This window comes from Ochotona curzoniae, unplaced genomic scaffold (assembly GCF_017591425.1).
Source record: "Ochotona curzoniae isolate NIBS_2020 unplaced genomic scaffold, NIBS_Ocur_1.0 scaffold_4701, whole genome shotgun sequence".
Classification (NCBI taxonomy): Eukaryota; Metazoa; Chordata; class Mammalia; order Lagomorpha; family Ochotonidae; genus Ochotona; species Ochotona curzoniae.
Window position 1 is genome coordinate 80827553 of NW_024467122.1, and position 25968 is coordinate 80853520.

The 25968-nt window shown below is 42.0% G+C and overlaps 1 protein-coding gene across 2 annotated transcripts in view; it reads right to left on the bottom strand.

Annotated features, from left to right (window-relative positions):
* The window catches only part of PEAK1 (pseudopodium enriched atypical kinase 1), a 294399-nt gene that overhangs the window by 255870 nt on the left and 12561 nt on the right, over positions 1–25968 (bottom strand). The gene's annotated exons all lie outside the window — the stretch shown is intronic.

Sequence of the window (25968 nt, forward strand, 5' to 3'; positions counted from 1 at the left end):
AAAAAGGAAACTTTCCTATTTACAGCACTTGCCAAGCAGATACCAAAGTTAAATGCTGCTTCCTACAATGGGGTGTTTGTTAACCAATCATATGCAAATCTGAAATGCTGCTTTTGAATCCTTAGTGGAGATAACTGCTACTTACATTCCCACGCCTGATCTACTCCTGTACTAAAAGCCATTTTCTTCATTTACAATTACTTTCTTTACTATATTTCCTTGCTTTGCAAATAAACTCAGCTTTGTTTCACCTTGATTTTTTTTTTTTTCATCTCCAATGTTAAATTGTCATACTGACTTTTCAAGAGTACTTTGTATCTCCTTTTCCTCCACTGAAAGCAAATCAATTCTGGCCCAGATAGAACTAGTCAATAGCATGGCTATCCTAGCAAGAAGTAATACAGGCTGGGAAAGCTCATATGCCTGATTGATGGTTAGGTCATGCCACTGATGCACCTGTAAAGCTGCCAAACAGTTGTAATCACCATCTCAGCAGAACAGCAGTCCTCAGAGGACTGAACAGTGGTGCTGATCGCTGCAGCGTTGGCAGGAAAGACATAAATGCTTTCAAAGGCAAGGTTTCTTCTCATTCTTCTTTTAATATACATGATGTGATAATAAGTTTATCAGTTGCATTGTCAACTATCAAGGAGATACACAAAAATCTTTTAAGGAATTATTTGCCCCTCAAAGACAGCCATCCCCGAACTTGCCAGGTGGGTAGGTGTGTTGATAGAAAACGCTAGCATATGGCTTTCATTGGCTTACTCTTTGGATAACTTCAAACTGAAAGATATTTGCCAAGTTTTAAAAAAAAATTCAACTTAGACAATATAGATTAATATGTGCCACCTCACACAGGTGAACTCCTTGGTACATGTCCAGTTTCCCTTTTCCTATACACAAGTATCTCTCAGACATTTTGCAGAATGCAAACAGTAAACAGGTACTGTGAAATTCCAAGTAAGGAATAACTGGCTGAAAATTAGTATTGAAATGACATGACAAGAGAATCTAGGACTGTAGCTATGAGACAATGGAAGCAAAATCAACTAGACCCATGAGAGGACATGGGTCCATGTAGAAGAAGGAAATGGGTTTTACGAGTAACAAAGAGCTGAATCTGACCTTATCAACAGACATCACCTTTCTATTATGTTTTCAGTTTATCTAGAATCGGGTAGGTGCAAGTAATTGTTTTCCTAATTTACTGACACAAGGCAGGAGACATTAACAGTTCACCTGTGAGGAACAGGGTCATCTTTACACAAGCAGGCCACAGAGTGCCTGAATGAGACCCCCAGAACATCATCCTTTTCAATTACAGCACTCTCCTCTCCCAGCATCTTCTCCCAGAACACCCTACAAACAGCAGTTTCAGAAGTACTCATTTAGCCACCATTGCTGCCTTGATGGAAATTAGCCTGCTTGCCTGTGCTCTCCAGGCACACTCCAACCCCACTCCCACCACCCCCACTTTAATAAAAATGGCCAAGGCAGAAGCAAGGTTTCAGAGTCTAATTTTATCTGACCTGAAAGTGAGATCAAAACAGATTAGATGTTTTGCCCAAATTAGTTACAAAATCAGAATCAAAGCCAAGTGCTTTAAACTCCTAATGTCAGAGCTTTAAGATGATAACCTTCCTATTTTCTCTATCCTTGGATACAACATATCTAAAAAATAGTTACAGATTTTTTCTTCAGTCTCAGACATTTCAAGGTAGCCTATATTTTTCCTCCCCAACACATTTTCTTTTTTTCTTCCTTTTTTTTTTTTTTAATTTAGAGAAGCAGGAGTAGTTAATTAAAAAAAAAAAAAAAACAGCTAATACATCAAAAAGGCTAAAAGCTGAGGCTTTCCTCGGGGACTCCGTTCTCCACCACTGCGATATTCTGACACCACAGCCTGGTAGTGAGGGCTTCATTTTTCAAACCCAACAATGCTCTCCACTCTCCACTCTCCACTCTCCTTGAGGCTGCTGTGGATGCCTGCCATATTCTAGGAACAAGAGCATCAGTTCGTCGGCTCCCCTCTGTTCTTCCTGTATTTCTCCCACAGCTGTATTTCTCGCCTTCATTTCCTCCTCCTGTTTTTTTCTGAGAATCTTCAGCACCCTTCCTATTAACTCAATAGCTTAAAGCACACTTGGAGTCATCTAGTAGCTTCTTAAATGGAGATGAAACTTGAAGTTCTTCCATATAAGGCTCAACAAGCCAATCTGACTCCAAAATGAAGATTTTGCAAATATGCATTATGTTTCTAACACAAAAGGGTGGGGGTGGGGGGGAGGAAATGTTCCTTTCAGGGGCAGGTTTTGGGCCTGCTGTCCAATGCCTGCAGCCCACCTCAGAGCGCTTGCGTCCCACAACCAGCTCTAGCTCCTGTCTCTGGCTCCCTACTGGTGAGGATCTTGGCAGGAAGCAGGGATCCACATGCCATCCACATGGGACCTTGGATGGAGCTCCTGGCTCCTCACTTCTGCCTGGCACAGGCCCAGCTGTTACAAGCATTTGGGGAGTTTTTCAGCAGGTAAGAGCTTTCTTTTTCTGTCTCTTTCACTCTCTTTGTCTCTCCTGATTTAAGAAAAAAAAATCATATTTAAACAAATTCACCATATCCACTTGGAAAATGATATGCTAGCTTCTGAAGAATCAAAAAGTTGAATTAAATATGAAACCAGTTTCTGTCATTATTCTACCATAGAGCTATGATAGCCATACATCAATAGCAAACAGATGCTTTGAGAAGAAATGTAACAGTTAAAACTTGCCAATATCCCTGCACACCAGACCTTGATGTTCTTAGGATAACTGGAAAAGGATATTTCACAATTAGATAATGATATTTTTCCAAACCCTGTTGCAATCTCCCTACAAGGGACTCAGATTAGGAGCTGCAGGAAACCCTCATTCCATCAGTGGAAAAAGAAAAAGACTCTCCTAGAAATGTTAACCAACACTAAACCAAAATATAGCTTGAAACTGGTCGTAACACTATATGCAACCATTTTTATAATTACAGGAAGTTGAGAGAGCCTACTAAATCTATGCCTTTAAAAGCATGGAAATGAAATCTAAGAAACATTCAGCACGGTGTGGTAGCCTAGAAGCTAAAGTCCTCACCTTACAAGTGCCAGGATCCCATATGGGTGCTGGTTCTAATCCCAGCATCCCCACTTCCCATGCAGCTCCCTGCTTGTGGCCTGGGAAAGTAGTCAAGGACGGCCCAAGGCCTTGAGACCCTGAACCCACAAGGGAGGCCCAGAAGAAGCCCATGGATTCTGGCTTCGGACTAGCTCAGCTCCAGCCATTGCAACAGCTTGGAGAGTGAATCAACAGACAGATCTTTCTCTCTTATCTCTTCTTCTCTCTATCTGATTTTCCAATGGAAAAAATCAAAACAAACAAACAAACAAAAAAATCACTCGTGTATATTCTGCTTTGCTTTTTAGAATTATTTTGATCAAACAAACTTTTTGTATCTTTTTTCTTTTTTTACTTTAAAGTCAGTATTACAGAGAGAAGGGAGAGGCAGACAGCGAGAGAGACAGAAATATCTCCCAGCCTGTTTCACTCCCCAAACGGCCGCAGTGGCTGGGCCAGGCTGAAGTCAGGAACCAGGTGCCCAGGAGTCAGGAGCTTTTCCAGGTTTCCCACAGTTACTCACCTTTTTTATTTCTTAAGCTCTAAAATGTAGCACATTGTCAGGGTGGATACCTGACACAATGGTTAAGTTACTGCTTGGGATGGCAGCATACCCTGTCAGAGTACCCCGATTGAGTCCCAGTGGCTCTGTTTTCCATCCAACTTTCTGCTACAACACATCCTATAAAGCAGTAGGTGATAGCTCGAGCACTTGGGCCGTTGCCACCTGATAGGAAACCTGGATGAGTTCCAGGCTCCTGGCTTCAGTCTGGCCCGGGCCTGACTGTTGAGGGCATTTGGGAAATGAAACAGCAGATGGAAGATACCTATCTATCCTTTCTCTGTGTCCTTCACAACATTCATAGAAAAAAAAAATACGATTAAAAAAAAAACTATGGAAGGATTTTTAAAAATTCACACTAATAAACATTTTGTAAGCTCATTCCATGAGCTTTTTGAAGCTTCCTCATACTCAAAATTAAACACTGTAAAAAATATACATTGTAAATAAAAACATAAGTGAACTTGAATCAGAAGGTCTGTCTTCCAAAAAAACAAAGTTAAATGTTACCGAACTCAATACTAATTGCAACACAATGGGGAACTTATATTTACTTGAGGTTGGGTATGGAATGTATGGAATGTAAAAACTATTCTTTTCTGGGGCAGTAGGTTAAGCCTCTGCCTATGGTGCTGCCATCCCATGTGGGTGCTGGTTCATGTCCCAACTGTTCCATGTCCAATCCAGCTTCCTGCTAATGTGTCTCGGATGGTCCAAGTCCTTGGGCCCCTGCACGCTCATGGGAGACCCTGGAGAAGCTTTGAGCTCCCGACTTCTGGTTGATGCAGCTCTAGCCATTGTGGCCATTTGGGGAGTAAATCAGTGGATGGAAGATTTCTTTCTGCCTCTCCTTTTCTCTTTGAAATAAAAATCAATCAATAAAATAAAATTTAAAAATACTCTTTCCTAAAATTTATTTTGTTTCATTTCATTAGAAAAGTATATAGAGACAAAGGGACGGAGAGACATCTTCCATCTATTGATTCATTCCCCAAACTCCCAAGTGGCGTATCAATTGTTGGGCCAAACACCTGCCCCATAAATAAGGCATTCTAACAGAACAGAAAAAAAGAAAAGAAAATCCAACTAGATTTGAATTTCACTTAAAGAAAAAAGAAAGATCGAACAGTGGCAATAGTTTGGCCCTCACCTTCACTCTCCCCATGCTCCCTGCCACCTGTTTTGGGTGTTCTCACGCAGAATAAATAGCAACAATGCCATTTTCATTCCAAATCGAATCAGGTTTTTGGCAAACTTAAGTCAGCATGCCAGTTAAAAATAGAAGCTCAATCCAAAATATAACTTGGCAAGAATTACTTATGTACTGAGTAGCTGTTCCTTTGAACAGTATTGTATTTTCCATTTACCATTTTTCAATGTGCAAAGCAAGTTCACAATCTGCATGCTTGGATGCCTGAATAGCAGCTTCTAAATGGATATTTAGCAAGACTCCTTTAAGCATGCGCTGTGAGCACCCTTCCGCCATTTTGGAAATAAACTCCCTGCAAGAGCAGTCCCCAATTGTTGCGATACATCCAGACCCCACCATGCCACTCTAGGTTAGCATCCAGCTTTAGCAGAAGCTTACACAACCGTTTCCCTCAACATGTGTGCTCACGGCCTTCACCAGACGTTCCACCACCACCATTTGGGGTCTCCAACTAGGCCTGCATAAAGAAACCTTAAGTAGTCATGCCCATTTGTTTCCTGCATGAGTTATCCCTGGCTGCTTTTTCTCCATATTGGCAGAGCTGAATGCTGTGACCAACACCATTTGCCTACGTACAGATACCTCTTGCCCAAAACTTTTCAAAGTAACCTGGATTAAGTCTCCTTGGCAGTGTCCATACATGGAATTATGGTGGTAGAATGCTTATGGGATTTCTCGGAACAGGGCACTTTTCTCGGTTCACTTTTTAATACTTATTCCTCTTAGAACCCATGAACAGAATACTTTCCTGCAAAATTCAACAAGGCACCGTTGACTAAGTAACTTGCTTGAAACCAAAATCTTAGTGGAATCAAAAACTATGAACTATCTACTCCTGATATCACCCAGCTGCTGTTACTCAGCAGTGAGGAATTGGCATAACAAGGTTGAGCAATGAGAAGAATCTGTGTGTCCTACTTTTCCTGGAGGATATGTACTTTTTTTTTAGTTTATTTATTTGAAAGGCAGAATGGATAGAGAAAGGACCAAAGAGAAAGAGCTTTTCTACCCACTAGTTCATTCCCGAAAGGCCCACAACATTCAGGAGCCAAGAACTCAACCTAGTTCCCCAGTATGGGTGGCAGGGACCCTAGTAGTTGGGCTGTCACCTGCTGCCTGCCCAGGCCCAGGGAGCTGGATCACAGGCAGAGGAGTTCCAAGGGCAGCATTGTGGTGTAGCTGGTAAAGCCACCACCTGCATCCTGTATGGGTGTCCTGGATGTTCCACTTGTAATCCTGCCCTCTGCTAACAGCCTGGGAAGAGCAGCAGATGGTAGCTCAAGCGTTTGGTGTCCTGCAATCCATGTGGGAGACTTGGGTGGAGCTCCAGGAGGGCTTGACCCAGCCCTGATCATTACAGCCACCTGGCAAGCGAACCAGAGGTTGGAACATCCGTCACTTCCTCCATCTGTGTAACTCTGCCTTTCAAATTAAAAAAAAAAAAAAAAAAAAAGGCAGAGAAGAACTTGAACCACACCTCTGTCGTGGATTCAAGCATTCCAAGCAGCAGCTTAATTCACTGACCTCAATGCCCGCCCCTCCCCTCAAGCATTTTCAAGTGCAAAAATAAAAATGGATATAGTTAGAAACAGATAATGTATTTTACAGCTGGTAAATACAAGACCATTTTTATATTTCCAATGCTGCTCTTACTGCAGAAGTTTTTGTTGTTGTTGTTGTTTTTGATGCATTTATCTGAAACACAGAGTGACAGAGTAAGGAAGAAAGGAGGGCAGGAAGGAAGAAAAGGAAGAGAAAGAGGAAGAGGGAGAGAAAAAGAGATTGATCTTTCAACCATTGGTTCACTCCCCAAATGGCCAAAATGGTCAGGGTTGAGCCAAGTAAAAGTCAGGAACCTGGAATTCCATCACATTTCCCAAATGGTGGCAGGATCATAAACACTTGAACACCTTTCCCTGCTTTTCCCAGGCGCATTAGCAGACAGCAGGGGTCTGAGTAGAGCAGCCAGGACTCCAACTGGCACACTAATATGGATGCCAGTGTTGCAAGTACACAACACCAGCTTCAAACTAAACTCCAGATTACAATGGCATATACCTAGACATTCAACAGAAACCCAGTGACTAAGGCAAAGTCTGTGGATGCTCTGGTTGGTACTTTAATGGCAGTTTTCATCCTCCCAAGGTGGTTTGCTCGTTTTTTGGTTTTTTAGATGTGTGTGTGTATTCTTCCAGACCCACAAAGCAGGCTGTCTGGGGTCTGCGTGTCAAGGCCACTCTACATTACGGAGGGTATACACATGCACTCAGGTCGCAGTGTATGAAAATAATTCAAAGAAAACTCTGAGGCCAAAAACGTCCATCTATAAGAAGGAAGAAAGGCAATTTACATCATTTCAGCCTGGTGATAACAGAGACATTTATTTAACAATGCTATCTGGGTCTCTGGTTATCTAATAACAACTGATGAAAGGTAAGGGCCTTTAGACTCTCAAAAGGACTGACTGTATGGCAGCATCTATGAAGATCTATGAAGAAGGAAGGAACCCGGGTTGCAGAATGAGTCAGAAATAGCTAGTTTGAATCATGACTCTAGTACCCATTTCATATGCTATCTTGGGCCAACTGTTGAGCCTCTCTGAGCCCCAGTCTCTTCATGATAATGATACTAATTGCACAGGATTATTGCGGGGATTAAAGGAGATATCATAGGAGGGAATGACCCACGGAAAGTAAAATTAATTAATAACTGCAGCTAAACATGTACAGAACCAGAGCAGGCATGCATTCCTTAGCTTTTATTCCTCAGAAAACCAATGAGGTAGATGCTATTATTATAACTTGGCCAAGGTCACACACGAAACCAGCAAGCCAGAGTAGACACTGGCCATATGTCTCCAGCAGTCGTGTCTTCACTGTCTCAAACTGCAACCAGTATTAGAATGAGCATCCTGGGTATTCCTAAGAATGCCACTACGTAAATCAAAGCGTTTGAAGCCTTCTTCATCAACATGCGAATTTTAATAGGTTTCTAGTTTGGAAGCAATCCTTCTCCTGCAGTTAAAATGCTGTTGGTGACAAAGGAAGTTACCCTTTGGTTTCAAGTTTGCTATCTGTTTAGATCACTTAACTTGTGTCAGAGAAAAAACGTTCCAAAGCCCCAGAATATTCTGTCAACGCCCATGAGCAGACAGACCAGGCAAGTTGGAGAACAGAAAGGGTCATGGAAGAAATACCTCCTATCCAACAATTCTGTATAAAACAAACTCGGGCATTTCCATTTCCTAATATTTTCTTTTATGCTTGAAGTCATCTAACTTTTCTTTTCCAGTTCTCGATAAAATGCATGGAACCATATTGTGAGCTAGAGCCCCCTACCCAGCCCCACACACTGTGCTGTGGACTGCTGGAAATTGCTACTTCCAACTGCCTGGTCACAGATTCAGAGAGGCTCAGAGCTGCAAGGGTCCCTGGTCCAGCTCTCACACGGTGGGAACTGAAGTCAAGAGAGAAGTGGGGTTTCTCACGTCCTGCAGCTCCTCACTCATCACGTCCACCAGGTCATCCTGTCTGGACTCCTAATGAACTCAGTGCCCTGGGAACAGAACACTCAACAAGGAGGACACGAGCACTGTTACCCAACAACAATTAGCAGCTGATGAAGAGTGAGTCTCTTGCTTACCAAAGAACTTTCATGAATCTATCTGAATACAAGACAAATAGATAAGCTTATTACCGCTGAGCAAAATGCCCAACACACAAATTTTGGAAACATTCCCAATGTTCTTCTGAACTGTTTCTTTGTTCTCAATATAGAATTATGTCTGTATGAGAGGCTCTGAATACACCCCACAAGAAAGCTGCCATTAAAGCCTTCATTATATTTATGATACTCTTTCTTACAAAAAGAAGCATTTATCTCCTTATATTAATAAACTATAAAATTCTCCCTGGGCAAAAAAAAAATCAGAACACTTAAATTTTTTCATTTTTTTTGTGCACAGAGTGTAATAATATCAACACATGCTTACAGCATAAAAATGAATCAAAACAGGTACCCAGCATCTCAGTACTTTGTCTGGAGCACATCAGACCCGCTTTGTTCTTCATAGAGAACACGTTATTGTGAACAAGAGTTACCCACAATGCTGTGGGAATCTAAAGCATCGTACTTCCCTCAGTGCTTTGGTGCAATTATTCAATCATCCTTGGTCTCCCCTCCCCACCGTTCCCAGTCTCTGGTACTCACTATTCCAATGCAGACTACTTCTAACTTCCACATGAGACAGAACATATGGTACTTTTCTTATTGTGTCTGGCTTATTTCACTTAACATAGTGACCTCCAGGCCTATCCATTTTGCTATAAATGACTTGATGTTACTTGTCTCTATGGCTGGATAAAATTCTAAAGTGTCTACACACAATACATTTCTTTAACTACCCACACACTGATGGACACCTATGTTGAGCCTATGTCCTGGCTGTTGTGGGTAGTGCTGCACTGAACAAGGGAGTTCAGGCACCTCTTTGATGCGATTCCATGCCTCCAGGGACATAGCCAGAAGTGGAATAACTGACTATATGGTAGGTTTTCAGTTTGCTCTCCGCACTCTTCCCCATGTTGATTGTAGATCTCTGCCTTCCCACCAACAGCACAGACTCCCTTTACTCCAGATCCTCATCAGCATTTGCTAGTTTCCTTCTTCTTAACAGCTATGCTAACTGTAACGAGATCTCATTCTGTTTCTGATTTTCCTGATGGCTAGTAATACTTAGCGTTTTCTCATATATTGGTTGGTCATTTGTGTTTCTCCTTTTTAAAAGTTAGATCTTTCCATTTTTATTGGATTTTACTTTTTAGTTATTGGTTCTAAAATTATTTCTTTTTAAGATTTCTTTTTACTTGAGGGTCAGATGTACAGAGAGGGAGGGAGAAAGAGAGATCATCTCTCTGGCTCACTCTCAAAGTGGTCACCACAAAGTTGGGTCTGTCCAAAGCTGAGAGCCAGGAACTTCTCTTAGGTCTCCCACATGAGTGCAGAGGCCAAGGGACTTGGTCCATCTTCCACTGCCTTCCCAGGCCATAAGCAGGGAGCTAGATCAGAAGTGGAGCAGCCAGGACATGAACCGGCACTACAGGCAGAGGTTAGGCCATGGTGCCAGCCCCTAAAATTATTTGAAAAATACAGTATATTCCCATCTGCTAATTCACCCCCACAAACTGCCCACAACAGCTCAGTCTGGGCTGGACAGAAGCTGAGAAGTGGATATTCAATCCACAAGTCCCTTGTGGGGGGCAGAGACTCAAAATCATGAACCATCCTGCTGCACCCATGGGTGTGTGCTCACAGGAACCCAGAACCAGCATTGGAGCTGAGGTTGAACCCAGTACTCCAACAGGTGTCTTAGATGCTAGACCCACAGCTGCCTCAGTTGTTCTAAGTTCTCTATACGCTATGAGTATTCAAGCTTGAAAAATATATTCCCCCAGTCTGTCCTTGGTCTCGTGACTTGGATGACTGCTTCCTTTGGTGCATAAAGCTTCTTACCTTGATATGGGGATTCCATTTCTTTAGTTTTCTTTTCTATCCCTGTGTCTTGGAGTCACTGCCTAACAGATGTCCTAAATTGTTTCCCTTATGCCTTCTTATAACAGTTTCATAATTGGAGATCTTTGAGTTAAAATTTCAGGGAGACAGGCTGTCAAGGTTCAAATCCTGATAGGGATATCCAATTTCCCAAACAGCATTTACTGAAGAGACCGTCCTCCATCCAGTGTGTGTTTCTGGCATCCGTTAAGAATCAGCTGCCTGCAGATAATGACTTGACCTGGATTCTCAATTGCGTTCCATTCGTTAATGTGTCCGTTCTGTTAGGAATGTCATGGATGTTTTGATAGAGATTATATAGAAATTGTAAATCACTTTGAATATTATGGACATTTTTCACAATTCTTCCAGTTAATGACTATGGGAGGGTTTTTCATGTTTTGTGTCTTTAATTTCCTTCATTATTGATTCTTTAAGATTTATTTGAAAGTCAGTTACAGAAGGAGGCGTACAGGGAGAAAGACACTCCATCCTTTCGATCACTCCCCATTTGGCTGCAATAGGGCTGGGCCAGACCAAAGCCAGGAACTGGAAGCCAACCCCCTGGCTCTCCCACATGGGTACAGAAGCCCAAGGGCATGGAACATCCTCTTCCACCTTCTCAGGCATGTAAACAGGGAGCTGGACCAGAAGTGGAGCCTCTGTACCTGAATGAGCACCCAAGTAGGACAGTGACACTGCAGACAGTGGCTTAACCCCTGTACCACAGCAATGGCCCTCATTATTGTTTTGTAATTTTCGTTGTAAAACATTCTTAAACTTATTCCAAAGCATTTTATAACTGTCGTGACTGGGCTTTTTTAAAATTTCTTTCTCAACATTTGTAATTTTAGTGTATAAAAATATTACTAATTTGTTGTGGTGATTTTGTATCCTCCAACTTTACTGAATTTGCTTATCAATACTAAAAGCCTTTTGGTAGAGCTGTTAGGCTCTTCTATTATTTGATTTACCTTTTGCTGTTTGACTTTTATTTCCTTCTCTTGCCTAATTAGACTAAAATTTCCAGTACTGTATTAAATTAGAAATGGTCAAAGGGGACATCCTTTTCTGGCTCCAGATCTCAGAAGAAATGCTTCCAAAGCTTTTTTCCACCCAGTATGATGCTGGGTGTAGGGCTGCCAGATGCAATCCTTATCATGTTGAGGGATGGTCAAAACACGCTTCAAAGCTGTCTTCATCCTTTCTTTCTGGACGGGACTGTTTAATAAAATTTCTAAGTTCAAAGGTCCTTTTTTTCTGCATTGTATTTTTGAGGCTTTCAACTGTATTTTTTATTTGACTTATTGAGTTATTCATTTTCAAGATTTCTATTTGATCCTTTTTCCAGATCTCCTTCTCTTTGCTGAATTTCTCATTCACATCATGTGCTTTTTTTTTTTCTCTATCTTTGTTAAATTATCTGTATTCTCTTGCATCTTTTTCTGTGTCTTTATTCTTCTGAATTCTTGATCAGGCTCTTGGTCAATCTCCTTTTCTTCCAAGTCTGCTGCTGAAGCATCGTATTTTGGGAGGCATCACACTCCTTTGCTTTTTCCTACTTGTGCCCCTATGAGATATGTACACCTACACGGTAAGTTAATCATGTCACTTCTAGAGGGCATCTTTTCTATTAAAAAGCTTTTTCCTGAAGATGTGTCTTTGGGTGTTGTTTAGTACTTGGAATTTACTTCCAGCTGGACATTACAATATAGCTTCTTCCATTTAACTGATGGAAGGAGGGGGTGGATAGGGTTACACGGTGCTGACAGGGTTACACAGGTTCTAGTGGTGACCCCCCCAGGGAGTTGGGGAGCACTGGCTGTGGGTGGTGGCTGGGGTCAGAGCTCCTACCAAGAGTGATGATGCTTTATGCCACTCTATCAGAAGAGACCAAATATCCATCTCCCAGATACAAACAGCTTTCTTCCACAATCATTTTGTACAGAAAATAATTCTCTCATGGCAAATTGGAAAGGCTTGTCTTTGAATATACCACACCTTTTGTTTAAGGAAAAACAGATTTATTGTTCAAATACAAAACGATCATGTAGGAGAGTGATTTCATTATCTGTTAACAACTGATGAGTTCAGCAGATCCTCTAGGTCAACCCTGACTAATGCAAACGACTTCTGAGCTGAACTAGAGTCCCAATGGGAGTTAATTCCTCCAGGACATACCTAAATAACAGCACTGTGGTTGAACAAGTACACTAAGCAAGAGCAAAAAAGAACTACAGGGGAAAACATCTTATAAAATTAGTTAGGGTAGATACAGGAATTCCCCCAAAACAAGCAGTAATACATATGATGCGTGCACGCGCACATCACACCCACAAATAGTAGAAATGAAGAGAAAACACCAGGTATACATGCCAAGGAAGGAACTAATACACCCGCTTACATATAAGGGTGAAAAAATCAATGAGTCAAAAGTGATTTTCTCATTTTGATGCCTAGACATCACTATGTAGGTGATGATTGCTTCCCTGACAAACTCAGAAGTGAGAAGAGCCAGCTGATAGGCAAGGTAGATAAGGCCATTTATCCTATTAAAGTGAGCCCTAATCAATGTATTTAATACAAACAGTATATGCAGCTGCATCATGGATAAACTGAAGGTATAGAATTTGGTCTTCTGGCAGGGGTTACACACATGAGACTGCTAAATCAGCCTAGCAGGTTTCTTGGGTAGAAGTTAAAGCCACAGAGTGGCAGATCTGACATGTTAACAAGCAGTTAATGCAACTGATAGCTGAACTCCACTGCTTATAATCCCCTCGTCAGATAGCAACAGTACTTATTCAGTATTTAACTCATTGCCCTTGTTTCGACATTCCAAATAAAAGATGACAGCACCACAATGGAAACTCACTTCAGACATAATGTAATACCATTGCAATCAACTCCAGAGAGCTCATCTGAATCTTCTCTGTGCCTCACAAAACATTTGCAATTAGCTTCTCTAAACCATCGCAGCACTGCACTACCATTTAGCATCCAATTGTAACATTTCATCATGATCACTATTACCTATTAAACATAAATAATATATTCTAGTTCTACATCTTCTTTCCCCTGTCAGTTTTCTGTTTACCCTCTTTCAGAGTTTCAGGTTTGAATTCTGAGTATCCAAGTTGAAATTTCACATTATTAAAAACAAAATTTTTCCATCAGACAGGACTTCTTTGAGCTGTTTCAATACTAGAGGTGCTTGAATGGTATTTTCTGCAATTTCCCTATCTTTCAAAGATTTTTTTTTATATTTGAAAGGCATATTTTACAGATAGGAGAGACACAGAGAGAGAGAGATCTCTCACTCACTGGTTAAATCCTCAAATGGCCTCTATAACCAGAGCTGAGCTGGTCCAAAGCCAGAGACATCTTCCTGGTCTCCCATGTGGGTGTAGGAGCTAACGGACGGACTTGGGACATGTTCTGCTACTTTCCTAGGCCATTAGCAGGAACCTCGATTGGAAGTGGAGCAGCCAGTACAAGAACCACTGCCTAAACAGAATGCCAGCACTGGCATATAGAGGATTAGTCTGCTACACTACCTCAATGACCCTCTTCCTACCTTTTATAGATGATTTACATTTCTCAATGTAACCTTCTGAATAACTTCTTCTTACCTGCTTACCTAGTCTATCCATTTTATTTAATTGTGTAATTCATAAATTTTTCAAGAAAAAGAGCTCAAAATCCCTAATTCTCAAAGGATTCGACTTACTGACTTTTTAGCAAAAAGGAAAACTAATTGTGAGAGAAATCAACTTCATGTCACTAGATAGCTATGAACCCTTATACTTATCGCTCCATCTTTCTGAGCCTCAGCTTTTCTGATTCCTAAATGGGATATACTGTCACCCTATTGTCAGGGCTTTGCAAATTCAGGGAAGACCTCTACAACTCTATGTTACACACAGCATTTTATATGTTATTGTGAAAGTAACTGTCTCACAGACCATTTGGGAACATTGCTACCAAAAGCACTGAGTGTACATTCGAACTCTGTCCTTGATTCAAGGATACAATGTAAATTATATTATTGTCATCCTCCTGAAGGAAGCCAACAAGAGGAGTGTGTGATGGAAATCTTGGGGAAAACACTTGGGCAGAGAAGAACTGGGAGATACAGCAGGGCGAGTGACAGCTCCAAGTGAATTGTGTTCCGGCATCTGTGGACTCCTGCCTGCCTTGGAAGGTGACGGAGCCTTTCATTAGCATTCTGAGCAGAACTGAGCATTATCCCAGTCCATGTCCCACTGCCCATCTGAAACATGGGAGACAACAAGGAGGGGGTGGGCAGATATGCGTAACTTCACAACAAATGCTTGACGCTTACCACGCGCCAGCCGCTGTGCATTCGTTATTTACTCCCCCAAAAACCTCATAAAATGGATGTCCTTATTCTATTTGACAAATTAAAAAAAAAAAAAAAACTTAAAGCTTGGCAGATTTGGGATCCAAACCCAGATAACAGTGGAAATTTTAAACATTAAATAACTCAACAAGTTATGTGCTGACAGTAAGATAGCTAATATTTCAGCAGTCTGCGCTATTTGGGTAACTGTGTGGGAAGCGAAGCATCCTATTCACTCAACTGTATAAGTAAATGTGGGATGGAACTGGAAGAAAACGACGTTACATCCCATAGCAGCAATTCAGGAATCTTTAAATATTAAAAATCATGACACTATCAAATTGAGCATGGCCTGCCTTGGCGATAATTAGAGCTCTCCAAAGCCAAGGTTCTCCAGCTGACACAGTGATGGATGAGACACTGGAAGCTGATGCTGCATGCATCATGCAGTTACCACACCTCCACAGGCTCAGGTAGGCCCTGGGTGAAGCTCCCAGAACAGCAGCCACACCTCCCTGCCTTCTCTCCTTTCTCTCAAAGTGTACCCAGAGGGAAATGGCTAAAACAGATGGATTTTTCTCTCTAACCAAATACCTAAGGGATGAATATTCAACACTGGTACTGTGAGAAAACTAAGAAACAATATAATGTGCTGAAAGCCACACGTAGTGCTGAGACTACAGCCTCCAAGGAGGCAGGGATGGTTTTAGTTTCCCAGCCCTTAAACAGGACCATTGACTACCTTTTGTCTGTCTCTAGGGCAGGTCCCAGTCAACAGGTGCCTAGGAATTCCAGAAACTCCATACAAGATGGCACAATGATGGAAATGAAAACATCAGCCTTGTCAGGATAAGCTCCAAAGGCTCCCTTGGCTCTGCGAGGGCTCACTCTCACCACCTGTCCCAGGGACCCTGGACCTCAGCCCCACAGGCCCTGAAGTAGGACTCTTCTCTGTCACCTTGGCAAATGGCCCTGGTGGTGAGGCAGCAGGCCCAGCGCCAGGGTACTAGGGCTGGCCATACAGAATCAACACAGCCTCACATGAAGCACGGCTGTGCCATCCCCGCCTCTGGACCAGCAGCTGTGCATTAAAGATTCCATCATCTAGGGAGGACTGTGCATATCTCATGCATTCAGCAGTATTTACTGTGAGTCTGCCCTATAGCTGGCACAACCTATGTGTCCACAAGTCACCTGTGGACAAGAGGGCCATTCTCATAAAGTCCACATTCTGATAGGAGGGAACACATAGTCAGCCCCAAACGCAAGAGGAAATGATACCACCCTAAACTCAGGGAGGAAAAAAACCAAAACTGAATGTAGAGGGCACCATTTATCGTGACTGGTAAGGATGCCTGAATGTTATCAATCACAACTTGAGAACATCGGGCCAAACTACTGCACTGCCTCCAAGGCTGCTGCCAACTGGAGATGAAAAGCAGTATGTTTGAACGGCACCGTTTCTGGCTCAGGCTAAGATCACAGTGCCCAACTGCAAGTACCCAGGCAGCCGAACAAAGAACAAAGATACAGAAGCAAGGCTTGCTTATCTCTCTGTAGTATCCCCTCCCACAAAGTGGGTAACTGCCACCTCTGGCCGTTGTTCTAACTAATGCAAGGGAGAAGATAAGGAGTAACAACAAAGAAAGTTAATGATTCCGGGAGGAGTTATTCCAGCAGCCAGTGGAAGCTGAGGCCAGGAATGGCTCATAGTCCTTTATTCCGACAGAGCAGTCCACAGTCCAAGAAACTGACTGAAGCAGGGGACACCATCACACACACGCCATTAAAATCTGCTTACTCACCTATACATGCCCCGCAAAGTGATGCACACAGAATGTGTAGCATAATGAAGCTCTACAGATATGCCACCAGAGTAGGGAGCCTTTTATTCTGCCAAGGGCCACTTGGATATTTATTAATACCACCCAAGCCATACAAAATTATCAATTATATAAAATTATCAACTTAAAAAGTAGATTCTTATGGATTTACCAAATTTCAAATCCTGCCTGAGGTTGACTTGGCCGAGTCAGATCAGACTATTTATTTTAAAAGATTTATTTTTGTTGGAATGGCAGATATACAAGAGAGAAGGAGAGATAGGTCTTCCATCTGCTGATTCACTCCCCGAGCAGCCACAACAACCAGAGCTGCACCAATCTGAAGCCAGGAGCTTCTTCTGGGTCTCCCACATGGATGCAGGATCCCAAGGCTTTGGGGTTGTCCTCGAATGCTTTCCCAGGCCAGAAGCAGGGAGCTGGATGGGAAGCGGGGCCACCAGGATTAGAACCGGGGTCCATATAGCATCCTGGTGCATGCAAGGAAAGGACTTTAGTTCATAGGCTACCGTACCAGGCCTTCAGATCAGATAATTTTATAGGTCTCACATGGCCCATGGGCTGCACGCTCCTCAACCCTGCAAGACTGACTCAATCTCAAGATGGTCAAGCTCACACAAATCCAAAATGCCAGTCCTAGATATGCCCCAGCTGGCACATAACAAGTCATGGTGACATTCTCGACATGCTCTTGAGTACCTCTGTAAGACCCTGGGCAGTCCCCCTTTCTCGGACACACAGCATCTGCAGCCACTCAATCCTTCCTAACCAAACACAACCAGCATGCTCAATAATAAAAACAGCCACTGTGGCAGGAGACACACTAACAAACACTTGGCACCGCAACTCATTTGAATGGTTGGGCCAGTTACCTCAGCAGCTTAGTTACTACCTTGAAGAACGTTCATCTATGTGAATAAAGGGGAACATCACATCAAAAGAAGCAAAACATGGCAAAACAAAACAACTCCAATGTCTGATAACTGACCAAAGAGCTTCAATGCTCAGAATTATAAGCATATTACTATCAATGCAATTCTGCAGTTTTAGGTGCTGGTTTCTACTTGTTTCTCTAAGTTTTGTTTTTTAATGAATTAGTTTTATTTTTGATAATATTTACATAGTTGAGAAGGATACATGCCTGATTAGGGTGGAAAGGGGAGAGTAGATGAGAGAAGCAGAGAGGGCCACTCCTAGCAGCCCAACAACATAAGTACTCGAGGATGTGGAACGGCCACCCCATGTCATCCTATGGTCCCTGATGTGGAGCATGTTCCAAAGGTACTGCTTAACTGGTTTTGATAGTTCTGAGAGGCAGCTGATTTCATTTCCAAGGATGAGGCAATCCTACCAAGCTCCACTGGTTGACATAGTCCACCTTTGAGTCTCCACTCACCAGATACTTACTGTCAAAGCTTGACTAGGAGAGCTGTCCAATTTGTTCTACCCTTCAGGGTACCAGATGCCCTCTTTGGCCTCAATAATCTGCCATGTCCTCCATACATATCTGGGCATGCCGTCCACTACACAGGCTTCAGCAACCAAGGAGACCCAGTTCTGACACATGCACTACACGGTCAGGCCACAGACCCTGTGTTTTTGTTTTGTTTTGTTCTGTTTCGTTTTGAAGACTTATTTATTTGAAAGGCAGAGTAAGAGAGTGAGACAGAAAGAGATCATTCATGCACTGGTTCACTCCCCAAATGGCTACACCACCCATGGGTGGGCCAGGCTGAAGCAGGCTTAGTCAGGATCTCTCAGGAACACGAGCTATCAGCGGCTGTGCTCCATCCGCATTAACAGGAAGCTGGAATTGGGGAGTAGAGCTGACACTGAAACCCAGGTACTCAGACATGGGTCACAGGTGTACTGAGTACAATAAACAAACATTTTAAAGGAAGCTAAAATAATCCACTAAACGATTAACTGATTTTGCTTTCCTTCCACACAATTCTGATAAACAATTTAATGTATTCTGTCTACTTAGAAAACTTAAAACCAAATGGCCTTTTCTATTTCCTTTTTTTGGCAAAGATTTGAAAGTCAGAATTACAGATTGAGAGAGGAGGAAACAAAGAGATCTTCCATCTGCTGCTGGTGGAACAAACGGGCCCACCAGCTGGGCTGATGCACGCTAGAGCCAGGAGCTTCATTCAGGTCCCGGATATGGGCAGCAGGGGCCCAACTTCTTGGGCCATCTCCTCCAGCTTTCCCATAGTACACCGCAGAGTGGATTACGTCACATTAGCAAGGAGCTGAATATGAAGTGGAGCAACAGGGACGTGAACTACACCTATATAGAAGGCCAACATGGCAAGGCAAGCAATGGCTTAGCCCACTGTGCCATAGTTCTTCCCTCATTTCCAAATTAAAAGAATCTCTGCAGTCAAACACAACAGGTCTGCTGTGCCCTGGCACCCACCTGGCCCTGGCCCCCGCCCGAGCCACTGCCGCCAGCTGGGGAGTGTGAATCAGTAGCTGAAAGACCTCTCTTTACATATAATAATGATTATCAAATAAGATAAATCTTCAAAAAAAAAAAAAAAGAAAGAAAGAAAAACAAAGGAAGAGGAGAAGGAGAAGGAGAGGACTGATATGGCATACAGGCACCCCGGGCAGCAGCTTAGCCACCCCTTAAAAACAGGCCTAAAGAAACTGTCCTTAAAGCCAGAGAAACAATCGAGATTTACCATTGGTCCTTAACCTCAAATATCACAGGATAAATTCTGTTTCAGTAGTCAGAAAACTGACATAACATCACGATCGAACAAAATATTATTTTAAAAATGTATAAACTTAAGAATTTTAAATTCTAAGCCAGAACCAGGCATACTATAAAAATGGCTTTCACAGATATAACTCATTTGTAATAAATACATTTACTGTTCACAATAACATCCCCAAACTGCCAACTACTATCCATCTCCAAGATAATCACCATATAAATGAGCAACTTTTTTCCTCAGCAGAGAAAAAAGTTTTGCTGTAGTACACCATTTCTGTTCCTCCTCAAAGTGTAATTTATTGGTAATTCAAGCAATGGCTCAAGAGAACACTAAACCTTCAGAATATATTCTTGCCCTGTCAACATATTTCAAGAAATGACACTTAAAAAAGAAAGGAAGAAATGACACTTAGGATCAGATACTGTGTCAGCCATTCTACACTAGGCATAATGAAAGAAGAAATAATTACGTAATTGAGATCCTATTTCTCTTTTAAGATTTTTTTTTTATTGGGAAGTCAGATATACAGAGAGGAAGATCTTCCATCCATTAATTCACTCCCTAGGCAGCTGCAACAACCAAAGCTATGCTGATCCAAAGCCAGGAGGCTAGAGCCTCCTCCTACAGGGCTCTCACATGGATGCAGGGTCCCAAGGCTTTGAGTCATCCTCGACTGCTTTCCCAGGCCACAAGCAGGGAGCTGGATGGGAAGCAGGGCTGCCAGGATTAGAACTGGTGCCCATATGGGATCTACTTAGAAAACTTGTGTAAGACAAGGACCTTAGCTGGTAGGCCACCGCACAGGGCCGTAAAATCCCATTTCTTTTATCCTGCTTCTTAAAAACTCAAAACAGAAGGCATAGCTTACAGGTGACATAAACCCCTAAATCAACTATGAACATCTCTTTCTTTTATTTTCCAAAGGTTACAATTTATTTGTGCTTCATCAGTGATGATATATATCTATATATTGATATAGACTATATATTGATATAGTGACTATATATTAATATATATACATATATCAATCCAGGACACAGTGTTAACGTGTGGACTAAAATTGAATTAGAAGTGCCTGTTTCGCTCTTCTAGAAGTACTCACTGTTCTGGATTGGTGTTTTAGAGGCCCAACAAGAAAGCTATGCAGAACCAGATTATAACAAATAGTCACATGGAACATTTTACCTCAACAATCACACTGAGTGTTTTCTATGCTAAGAATGAACAGATGCAAGACACAAAAGCAGCAGACTTCAAAAGGGCACAATTTAAATCTTCCCCTGATGCATGAGCACATCAATAAGCAATAAAATTCAGAGTGGAACCGAAAAAAGCAAGGGGTTCACAGTAACACAACTGCTCAGCAATGCACATCTAGTCATGGCAGGAGGGAGAGGGAAACAGATCAAGAAGGCACGAAATCAATAAGGGAAGAGAACAGAGCTAACCACTTCAATCAATTGGACATCTGTGTTTCACCTGGCCAAGTGGCTATGGTGTCACTGCACGTGCATCGTTTTTATCAATGTGTGCTAATAAGTCCTAATACCTACTATCATTCAGAAAAAAGCTTAATCTCTTTTATCAATCTGTCATCAAATGCTTAACAATCTTAAAAAGTGCTGGGTGAAGGCAGAGCATGAATAGAATGAAAACAGAAAACTAAGCTAACTACTGCCCAAGTGTATCGTCTAGGTAACGGTGCCCTGGTACACGGGTAACACTCAGCATTCCTACTGTTCCCTAGTCTCTCCCAGCTGACAGTTAAGGAGACTTTTACAATGCACATGCCATTTTATATGAGGCTTGCTTACTTCATTCAGGATAAATAAAGGTAAGCCATTTTATAATATTAATAATTTAAAAAAAAAACTTACCAACTGGGAAATATTCAAATTTTCAATTGCTTAGAGATGACTCAGTGAGTAGGCAGTTATGGGAATCCAGCTGATGCTAGAAAAAGCTAGTGTCTGCATCAAGATCACTCTGAAATGCTGGGTTGGGCACACATTACTTGCTCCTACTCCGCAACTGCGCTTACTTAAAACATGTATGAAAGTCTACATCCCAGGTAGAGGAAAAAGATGGCACATCTCATCCCATTACAGAAATAAGAAAGCCATTCTTGGGGGGGGAGGGGAAGGGTGTTTCTAATTGCACTACTTTTCTTCCACAATTCAGCCTCCAATGAGCTTTTATTTGTTCCCTAAAATATTGCTGATTCCTAAACTGGTAAAGCTCAGATGTGTCACGGTGCGGCAGGCTAAGGTGCTGCCTGCAAGCCAGCATCCTATGTGGTCACCAGTTTCAGCCCCAGCTGCTCCACTTCCAATCAAGTCCCTGCTAATGTGCCTGGGAAGGCAGCAGAGGATGAACCAAAGCATCCATGTGGGACACTCAGATGAAACTCCTGGCTCCAGACTTGGGCCTGGTCCAGCCTCAGTCATTTGGTAAGTGAGCCAGTAGATGGAAGAGTGAGCGCTCATGCTCTCGCTCGCTCGCTCGCTCGCTTGCTCTCTCCTCCCTTTCTCTGTGGCCCTCTGCCTTTCAAATAAATTAATTAAAAAAAATCAGATTCAGTAAGTCCATCTTACAATACAGAACAAAAAGATGTTAAGTGTTTAGCCAGAGACTTGCAGGTGTTAAAAATCTCTTAAGTTATATATAACACATTTTTATAAAAAATATTTATAGCCAACATCTGATGAATAAAACATTAAAAGTAAAAATACAACCATGATAGGCTATCCTGATTGATTATATGAGCAAGTAATCATCAAAGAGTCTATATATTTCAGTAAAGCATCTTAATTTAGAATATTCTTTTACATACATTCAGCCTGCGAATTCAGTATTTATTGAATGTCCACACACCACACCTTAACACTACATTCCGGGGACACAAAAATGAGTAATACATAACCGTTTAGTTTCCCTTTATCTATTTAAAGAGTTTGGGTACCAAAAAAAAAAAAATAGCTTTTCCAAAACTCTTACATAGCATACAAGTATATTCAGTCTTTATCACTAACTTTAGGGGTCTTTATTGTCTTTCCACATATTTCTTATGTCACAAGAATAAATGAATTTAGCTACAGCTGCTTCTGAACAGTAATGACGAGTATGATCATAAATACGCAACTGCATGATTTCCATTTGCTTCTAGAATGTGTGTGTGTGTGTGTGTGTGTGTGTGTGCACTTACCCTACAAAGGCATCCTCCAGGAAGGGCTAACCTGTGTCCTCCAGGTCCAAGTCACAAGTGTATTTGCAAACTCCTAAGTTATCTTAAAAAAATCTTTGGCATATGGAATTAATCTTATCGATCATTCAGGGAATGACTCAAGTAGCGTATCTAGCAGACCTTTAAGCTCCACACTTTACTGAGGGAAAGGTTTAATGTTTTAGGAGACGCCAAAGCCTGTGCTGGCTTCCACGGTGTAACTTGGCTTTACTGTTTTCTTCCCGCATGCTCCTCCAGAGTACCTGCAAAGTGCTATTTTATTACAGCTTATAAGGGAAACTATACGATCTAGGACTAAACTAATAGTAGCCATATGCGGCTACTGAGCAATGGAAATGAGGCTGCTCTTTAACTTAAATCTACCACAAGCGGAAAATACACATCACATTTTGAAGAGTTATTAAGGAAAAAAAGTGGATGCAAAACACCTCAATAACTATACTGATTACACGTTACATCAGCATCTCATTTACGTTGGGTTAAATAAAATGCATCATTAAAATTAACTTCACCAGTTTCTTGTACCTTTAAAATGTAAGTGCTACTAATTTTGAAATAACATATGTAGATGAGGTAAGATATACCCAAGAGATGGGATTGTGAAGGAACTACTCCACTAATACATCTTACATGTTGGTTCTCATTATGCAAGGAAGCGATCACGCAGCAGGGAGGCAACAGAATGATTTGTCTGAGTGGACAGAACTAGGAAATACAAGGGCACTTCAGAAGTTTGTGCAAAAGTCCAAGATCAGGGGGGAAAAAAAAAATCAGGTTATCAAATCAGTGAAATGAAGAACAGCTGAGGTAGATTTTGGACACAACAGTTAACATGCTGCCCAGGCCGTGAGCACCCCATATCTGAGTGCTAGCTTTGAGCCCTGGCTCCCCTTCCCAATTTCAGCTATGGCTAATGTATACCCCGGGAGGCAACAGCAATGGGTCAAGCACTAGGGTCCCTACCATCCATGTGAAAGCAGCAGATTGAGTTCCAGGCTCTGGCCTGGCCCAGGCTGTACCAGGCATCTGGGGAGTATCCCAGCAGTGGGAAGGTCAGTCTCTGACTATCCACTCTTCTTTTCAACTAGGCAAAAATAAATTATTAATTTGCAACTAATTAAAAACTGACAACCACACAATAGGATCCAAATTTTATTTTGATATTTAATAAATACTGATGAAATAAAATATGAGCCAATAATTAAAGAACTCAAAAAGTTCGACTTGCTCAGTTAGAAACTACTGTATTACTTCTCTGTGCTATGACTGACATATCACTAATGCAGAAGCTACATCTATACAAACAAGTATATACGAAACAACTGTAGGGGTGGCACCAATCCCTGGTGTGGCTACAGCCTCCCTGATGGTACCAACACCCGGCAGCTGCAGCCGGTGGAACTCATCTGATGGCGCAGGCCCTGCAAGCTCAAGTTCTGGCCAGAGATGCTGTGCCCATGACCAGGAATCCACTCACACTGGATCACCACTTGTGCCCTTCACAATTCACAGGAGGCAGAAACCATCCACAAGTACCTGTCTCCAGGTGCTGAAGGCCACCACAAAGCGCCCAGAACAGGCCTCGTCTCAGCCACCCACTCCACTGCTCAAGACCCTTGCCTCCTCTGTCCCATCATTGTGGGAACAGCCTTGTCCAGCAGCACTGCACTACTGGCTCCCTGCTTCCTACTAAAACTAAACAAGGTCTCTTCCCCAGGACAATGATGCCCACGTATGATGGGGGCCAAGGTGTCCTCACTTAGGGCACTAACGCCCCAGGTAGGACGGGGGCTAACCGTCTGCCAGGATGTGGTCTTGGCTGCTCAGGATGCACTTATTATGGCCAGTGCTTAAGTTTCTTACCACAGAAAATGAAACTGAGCTGTTCTTTTAAAAAGAGGAAAAAAGGGGACAGGGAAAGAAACATTTTAAATTTGTTATGTTAATTTAAAAGAAAAAAACTCAAACTATAGTTTTTTTCCTTCTCCTCATCACTCTCTGACTGCATTAACTTCCAAAGAGCTCTTTTAACTTCAATAGCCAAATTAAGATCTGGCCATTTACTTGAAATTGAATTTTGAGGTTTGGCATTGTGGACACAGCCAGTTCCCAAAAGGCAAAACATAAAAAAGTCTAGGGACAGCACTGCAAAAAATGACTTTTCAAGGAGAGAAGTAGCCTTAGGAAAGCCCTTCCCACTGGAGCGCCAATGCCTCAGATCTTCACACAAACACCCACCATGACACCTCCTGCATAACCAAATAATCCCCACGAATACTGCTGCACTACTGGAAAAAAGGCAATTTCTCACTATTTGAAACTGTCAACTAATTATTCCAAAGTATTAAGAGTTGCACCATGAGGATGGTTAGCCTCCAGATATAGGGGCTGGCAGATAAGGGGGGCGGGGAGGAAATGGGCTGATTATGGGGTACTTAGTTATGGTACTTAGCTTTGGTTATGGTATGCTTAGTGATGGTATAATTCTAGGGTTCGATGATTATAATGGTAATGTACCAGATGTTTCTTAAAGAAGAAAGTATTTTTAATGTTTTCAACATAAAGAAACAGGAAATAAGGAGATATAACTTGCTCTGATTTGCATATTACACAACACCTTCACATATCAAAACACTACATGATACACCATAGGTATGTATAATTTTTGTGTCAGCTCAAAAAGCTGTCCCACAGCATCTCCTCTTATGTTTGAAAGTATTGAATCTAGCCTGAAAATAAGAGCCCCTAACTTTAACATGAAAAGTGTTCCAATTAACCTAATCTGGATAAAAGTATAATTGGACATTTGAGATCTTTCATGGATCTTTAAATATATCATATTTTATGCTACTCAACAAACATTAATACTCCCTATGCCTCAGACAGTATTCTAAACAGACACTGTTCTAAATACAACCTCTTTAGAAACTAGGGGATAAGTGCTGTCATTATCCTCATTGTACAAATAAGAAAACTAAGACCCAGAAAAAGGAAGTTATTTTCCCCAGGTCATTCACATAGTTGAGTGGCAAAGGTGAGAGGCCAAGGCAGGCAGCCGAGGTCTGGAGCCTCTGCTCTCAGCTGGGCCTCCTCCCACAGAGCAGTACGCAGGGAGGTCCCCTGGCTGCTTTACAGGGAACCATCTACTGAAAATCTGCTAAACAAATCACAGAGACACAAAAAGTGGAAAACTCATCATTTGGGGCGGCAGTACATCACTGCGGATATACTAGCATACACTCTGTGCTTTTCCTTGTTCACAAAGAAGCTTTGTTCTTTTCGGTGCTCGGCATATGTGATTTCTAGAAAATGAGAAACTTTCAAGATA